The sequence below is a fragment of the Pinus tabuliformis genome, chromosome 9, assembly GCF_031772625.1.
Source record: "Pinus tabuliformis cultivar Carrire ecotype Pingquan chromosome 9, CPIR1, whole genome shotgun sequence".
NCBI classification, from domain to species: Eukaryota; Viridiplantae; Streptophyta; class Pinopsida; order Pinales; family Pinaceae; genus Pinus; species Pinus tabuliformis.
In genome coordinates, this window is record NC_142307.1 from 1970402901 (window position 1) to 1970410487 (window position 7587).

Sequence of the window (7587 nt, forward strand, 5' to 3'; positions counted from 1 at the left end):
TATGCTTAGGATCATTGTGGAGTAATTCCGCAATGATAAATCCAATCTCTTTTGTTGCTTTGTGGACTTTAGAAAGGCTTTCGATACTATTCCTAGAAACAATCTTTGGAATAGATTAGAAGAGCTAAAGGTTCCTTTTGAGTTGAGAGCTGCTGCTATAAGGTTATAGGAGAATGTAATTGCCAAGTTAAAGAGAAATGAGGGGTGGTCGAAAGATATTAAATGTAATATCAGAGTTAAACAAGGTTGCCCCCTCTCCCCTACCCTAATTGGCATTTACATCTACAAGCTAGAAGGTTGTTTAGAGGAAGCAAGATGTGCTGGCACGATCTTAACTGGGATAGTCATCATCCTTCTTCTCTATGCTGACGATATTGTTCTTCTTGCAAGGTGCCCATCTGATCTTGATAAAAAACTTATACTTCTTAAGGATTTTTGCTCTACCATGGGTATGGTTGTTAACATTGACAAAACAAAAGTTATGATTATCAAATCCAAGAAGGACACTTATGCTAATTTTATGTATGACAATAGTAACTTGGAGGAAATGTCTTCCTACAAGTACCTAGGAATTGATATTCATCACAAGCTCAATTGGAACTATAGCATTGAGAAAAGGATTAATGGGGGATGGAAAGCTTATTTTTGTCTTGAAAATAATTGTAAAATGGCAAACCTCATAATGTGGGATAGAAAGAAGTTCCTCTTTGAAACTTTAGTCACTCCGGTTATCTTATATGGATGTGAGGTTTGGGGTTGTAGCATCTCTAGAGAATCTTGGAGAAAGATTGAGCAAATCCAGAAGCGTTTTATAACGTATAACCTCAAAATTAAAAGCAACACACCCTATCCTATTCTCCTTATAGAAGTGGGTCTTTCCCTTATGGAGAGCCTAGCTATGACTAGGCTTCTATTATACAAGCACAAACTCAATAACATAGGAGACCATAGACTTCCTAAGATAGCTTTAAATTCTAGCTAAAACCACCTAAGGCTCAAACGATATTGGTATAAAGACACCAAGGCCTGGTTAAACCATTGGGAGATCGATGAGAATGTTGCATTGCAAAACATTAATAACATTAAAAATATTGTTACTTCTAAGTTCAAAGAAAAAATGTGGTCTGAGAAAGATTTAGCAGCTAAAAGAAAATTAAGATATTATAAGGAGGTCATCAACCCCATCCTAGAAGATCAGAAGTATCTCTCTGTTTTAACTAGCTCAAAGAAGAAAATTAATATAGCCAAGATTAGAACGAACTCTCATGAGCTCCATAGTGAAACGGGTCGTTGGTAGTTCCTAAAACACCATGGATGGAAAGGATCTGCCATCTCTATGAGAATATGAACATCGAGGATGAAAATCACTTCCTCTTAGAGTGCCCGTGTATAACCACATTAGATCTCAGTTTCATAATATTTGTTGCAATACTAACCTTCCTAGCCTTTTACGATGCCAAGATTATAGTGAACTCGGGAGGCTTCTCTCCAAGATTTTTGAGCATAGGAATAAAATCTTGATCAAACTAAATAATTTGTTTCTTTAGGTTTGATAGACCAATGTTTGGTCTCAGTGGCTGTTAACCATCATCATCATCATCATAAATAAAATAATAATATGTTGGAAATCCAAACGGAGCTAGAGGAGTGGGGATATGGGAGTTGCACAATAAATTAAGGGAGTGGAGAATGTTGGAATCCGTGCCCTATGATTTATTTATATATTTGAGAAATTTGAGTAGCAAGGGAGTAGTTGAAAGGGAGGAAGTAATTGGGGGAAGGATGGTTGTGATGCTAAGACCACCACCATCTTCCATTTTAGGGTTTTTTCTTGCAAAAGTTGTTGCTGTAGCATATAAGCATCTACTATATATACGCCCCCAAAATGCGGTGTCGTGGAGTATTGAATTTGATAAGCGTACGCGCTCCTGGCATTTGCTGTCTACAAAGGTGCTGCCTCCACATGAAATTGGTATACTCAACATTTTCCCACTGATCAGGGTATCAAGTTCCGTAAGGGAGTGTGCTTTTGAGCCATCTCTAGAGAATGTAGTACATGCACCAAACTAGGTCTTCCACAGTTCCACAAGGACATGCTTATTATCATAAATTTGTATCTTTTATATACTATTCAGTCTTTTATATACTGGTCTTTCACTTGAGAGAGGATCATCCCCTGGGTGCTAAGAGGATAGGAATATAGAATAAACATGGTAGAGAAGACGAATGCTACTGGTATAAAACCAATTTCTAAATGTCAATGGATTAATATTAAAAGTATTTTATTTTTCTTTCTATGTTCGTTAGTTAGAATTGAACACGCTGAAGCTTGTTATTATTATTTTGAACTTCATGAATACTGAAATGTTCTCTTAACCTTTATTAGTGACATTACACAAGTTACAGTGATGAAGAATAAGAAAAAGGAGATTTTATCCTTGTAAAAGCAGTTTTAAAATCTTACAAAATACCAATACAGTTATATAATTTTTATGTTTTTACATCATAATATTTTTATGATAAAAAAATGATAATGATAGTGGTTAATGTCTATTGAGACCAAATTGATCTATTGGACCTATACTTTTCTTAGTTTTTAATTGTCTGGCTCCTTGTCTTTCTTGGCGAGATTGGTGTTGTAGCTTTTTTTTTGTCTACGGTCTTCCAGCTTCCTTTATCTTGCATCTCCTTCATCTCTTCTGGTTCTTGGGACATTGGTGTCTTAGCTTCGCGATCTATTGTGTACGCCCTTTTGAAGATAGTCGGAGAAGAAGTTTGGTCTAGGAGATTTTCTTTGTTGGTAAATGAAGATTTATTTTGTGCGGTATTCAAATCCTCATAACTGTTGATGCTTGAGGGGTTGTCGAGTTCAATTTTTTGTTGTTGGGCAGGGCTTTCTCCCTGCTTGTCTTGAGAGTTGTTTCTTTCTTGCCCAATTTCTTGTGATTCAGGGTTTTCTCTATAGTATTCTTCATTGATAACAATGTAGAGTATGCTCAGCTGGATCCCCTATCTGACTATATGGAACAACTTCTTGAGCTTCATCATATGATTGATGGTCCCATGAACAAAAGGAAACTGACATGGCATAATAAAAGGATTGGGGATGTTGCACTGGGACAAGGATTGGATCATTATCTCATCAAGCAGGATCTGCTTGGCTCCGTGACAAGTTATCGACAATGGGTTCGCTCTGGGGGTATCTCTGACCACTCCCCTATCTATCTGGAATTAGTTGGCCCCTTTTAAAAATCCAAAGCACCATTCAAATTCAACTCAACCTAGTTGTTGGATCCTGATTATCATAAGTTAATCATTGAATACTGGAGAGTGCACCCACCTTCCCAGGGGAAGACTTTGGCAGAAGGTTTTTGTTGAAACCTCATTGAAATTAAAAGCCTCTCCATTCAATGGGAAAAAAATAAATGTGCTCAGGATGATATGACACTCTATTCTATTGAGAACCAGCTTGTTTACCTAGTGGATGAGTAGGGTCGGGGGTTCATATCTGTTGAAGCTAAATCTACCATCATCGAGCTCGAGGCACAAAGGTCCAAAATCCTTCGGGAATGAGAGGGGACATGGAGACTTAGAAGAAGAGCCATTTGGCTGAAGGAAGGGGATGACAACACTAAATTATTCCATAACTTTGCCAAAGGGAGAAGGGCTTGTAATACTATGTGGAAGATGCCTACAGATCCTGGTCAGTTTGCACATACCTTCCACTAGCAAGCTCATTTGGGTAGCTAACACTTCCAACAACTTTTCAAGGCACCACCCGGGACCTCACTTGTAGAAATTATCTGCATTGCTGGGCTCTTCCCTCAGTTTGTTGACCCTAACGCTATTGAAGACCTTACGAAGCCTGTATCTAATGGGAACTGGAAAGTACACTTAAATGGTTCAATAAGGATAAAAGTCCAGGACCTGATGGATGGTTAGTTGAATTCTATCTTGCATTTTTTGAGACTTTAGGCATGGACCTACTTCCTGAATGCCGACTTTGGGGTTGCATGTATGAGGCAATCAACTCCACTTTCATTGCACTTATTCCTAAGGTTGATTCACCTCAATATTTCAATGATTTCCGGCCCATATCCCTTTGTAATTGTTTATACAAAATCATTGCCAATTGTATCAAGCCTATCCTATTAGCCAACATCTCATATGAAAAATTTTCTTTCCTCCACAATCGAAAGATTCACGAGGCCATTGGTATTGCACATGAAGCACTCCACTCCATCAAATTGAAACATCTCAAAGGAGCCATACTCAAAATCGACCTTTCCAAGGCTTTTGATCGAGTCAGCTGGCTCTATCTAAGAATGCTTCTCACTTATCTAGGTTTCCCTATCACATTCATACAATGGATCATGTGTTGTATCTCCTCTGTCTCTTTCAGTGTTCCTATCAATGGGTCTGCCTCCAGTTTCTTCCATGCAGAGAGGGGCCTCAGACAAGGATGCCCACTATCTCCTTTACTCTTTCTACTAGTTATGGAAGGCCTAAGTAGGATGATCATGCATGAAATAAGAGAAGGGCATCTACAGGGTCTTAAGATCACTGATTAGTGTACAATATCTCATATTCTCTTGGTGGTGATGTGCTTATCTTCCTCAGTGGTGGCATCTGAGACTTTGAGTCTACTTTCTATGATATCATGCTACTTTTCAGTACTGCTACTGGGATGGAAATAAACAGACTTAAGTCTACTATCACTTTCTTAATCTTCTCTCCACAGGAAATCTGACTTTCTTATCATAAGTTTCCATTTCAAAGACACCAATTGGAAGGCGATCTTAAATACCTAGGGTTCTGCATAAAATCCCATGCATACAAAGTAGTAGATTGGATTTGGCTGGTGCCTAAGGTGGAAAAAATACTATTGAATTGGAATCACCATTTATTATCCAGAACAGGGAGGTTGGTGCTTATCAAATCTATATTGGAAGCCACTCCGGTTTACTGGATGTCCTTAGCATGGATTACTCACGGTATCCTTTCGAGAATCCAAAAATTACACTGCAAATTTCTATGGAATGGGCACAAGGAGGGTAAGTCGTTTGCCTGGGTGCGATGGATTCGTATTGCATTTCCCAATAAATGGGGGGGATTGGGCCTCAAAGATCTTCCTGCCTTCCCACATGCACTGGCTCCAAATTAGGATGGCTTCTACTAAAATCTAGAAGCCTATGGACATAGGTGATAATAAATAAATACATTTGGTCGCTCCAACTAATGGAATGGGTTCAACTCCCTACTTGGCACAATCGTGGTATATCAGTAATCTAGAGGGTTGTTCTACAAACTCTACCTACCATTGAGAATGGCCTCACCTAGTGCATCAAAGCTGGTACATATGTTCACATCAGATTAGATCCATGTACTGGTTGTGGAAATATGTATTATCTCCCACTAGACCTCATTGAACACCTAAATGATAGGGGTATGTTGACAGTGGTGGACCTGCCAACATGTCATGGAATCTCCCTAGTAAGAAGTCCCAACTAGACCTCAGACCGTTTGGTGTAGGAGTCCCAACAGGAGGTCGTACGGTATCGCCCTGACCGCGGTTGCGCGCAGAGGCAAGTAAGATATCCCTGTTGGTAGCAAGGGTGTGACATATGAAGCAAGTCAAGTAAGGTGCATGAACGGTTCTAACACACAGAGGGTGAGGTGAGTGCACCCCTTGGAAACCTGTGAAAGCACATGGCTAAGAAGGAAACACACAAGCAAAGATGCTTCACAAACTGGAAAGTAAGTAAGATAGATATCCAAAGTGATGGTTAAACCAATAAAACATTTAAGTAAGATTCATACATACTTATACAGAAAAGTCCATACGTGCATGTGTAAGCAAACATATACATATATAATTAGAGTAAACAAGTTAGCTGAAATACAATAACAACATATGCATGAAACATGTTGGCTCTATTATATTAAGAAGTGAAAGCTCCAATCATACAGTACAACCATGACCAACCACTAGTCCCAATAGTGTAATGTTACAGTCACTGCCACTTGCTCCTCTAAAGGGATATACTAGCTATGCACTGTGGAGAAGTCAAGGCTCGTTACAATACTCTCCAAGCTTTCTCTAAGATACTCCTATCGGAATCTTGGCTGACCAAAAGCCTCTACAATGAGTTATAGGGGACTATTTATAGGAAAGGGTGGGGTGACCCTTAGCATTCCCCTTTGTGACCGTTCATCTACCCTCATGACTCTTTAACTACTCTATGATTGTTACATTAGAATATCGACACTTGAACTTCCACTTGACAAGACGTTACATACAATTTGCACATGTGCCCATGTGAGACAAAATGGATTGAGCAAGCCATATAAGACATCACTAACACTCAGACCATTGTGGTAAGACCAACTCTTTGACATCCTTGTAATGAGCAATGGTGGCGAACTGATGCCAAGATTGGTCGTCTGTGATGGTGTCCGCGCGGTCAATGGTGACATCATGCTGTAACCAAACTCTTTCCTCTATTGCGTCCGGGTACACTGATATGGCTCCTCTATCTAACTCGTCTGATAACATGCACATCATCGCCTTGAGTGCAGATGGACCAACAACATACGGATGCATAGTGTCTGTGTTGATCTCCAAGTGTGTGCTGGTGACCATGCACATTAACTTGTCAAAATACATGTTCAGCTCCAGTCGGACTTGCTTCTTGTCTTTGCCTCGGTGAGTGTGTCAAATGGGTGGGATCGTGTGCGTTCGCACAATGACATCCATGCTCCTAAAAACCTTTGCATGTGATCGACAACATTGCTCACCTTGTCTACTCCATGCCAACTGCTTTATGGATCCATAACCTGTATGGGCATAGTTTCATCAATCTGTGGATGTTATACCTCCTGCTGTACCTGTTCCTGCTGCAACTCCTTCTCTTATTTGTGTAGCTTCTGCTTTTCCTTGAGTTGTTGCTTCAACACCTGCAACCCCTTCACTATTTCTCTCTCTACCTTCAAGCGATCCTCTTGTCACGCTGTTTCCTCATAGCCTCAGTCTCTAAAGCCGCTTTCATCACAAGTGGATTTGCTTGAGCTTGCAACTTTGTTCTACCTCTGCGCTGTCAATAACCCTCCTCTTGCATTTGTCGCATACAGGTGTGCTACCTTCTGCTGTTGTTGATGATGCTGCTCACTGTGATGTCATTGCCATTTCATCTTGATATCCTTGTCCATGAACAACTTGATGTCTTCATATATAGGCAAGTTCATAGACACTTGATTGATTGCACCCCCAGTTGTACTATGAATGGTGTCTTCGACTCTGCTCTCCTGGAAGCCATTATACATGTGTTGTTGAGAGGCAGGTGAACACCCGTGATACCTAGAGACATAGAACACTCATGATAAGAAATTTGTCAGTCGAAAACCAAAACAAACTAGAGGAATGACATGTAACATATCTGTGTGACTGTTTGTGAAGATTGCACAATTTTCACGAGGAAGCTACCAAAATTGTGAAAGGCATAGTCTAGGTTATCGGGAGATTGAATGACTGCTGGAACTATGCAATGCATAGTCCAGCTTGGCCTGCTGAGGAATGAAACTACGCAA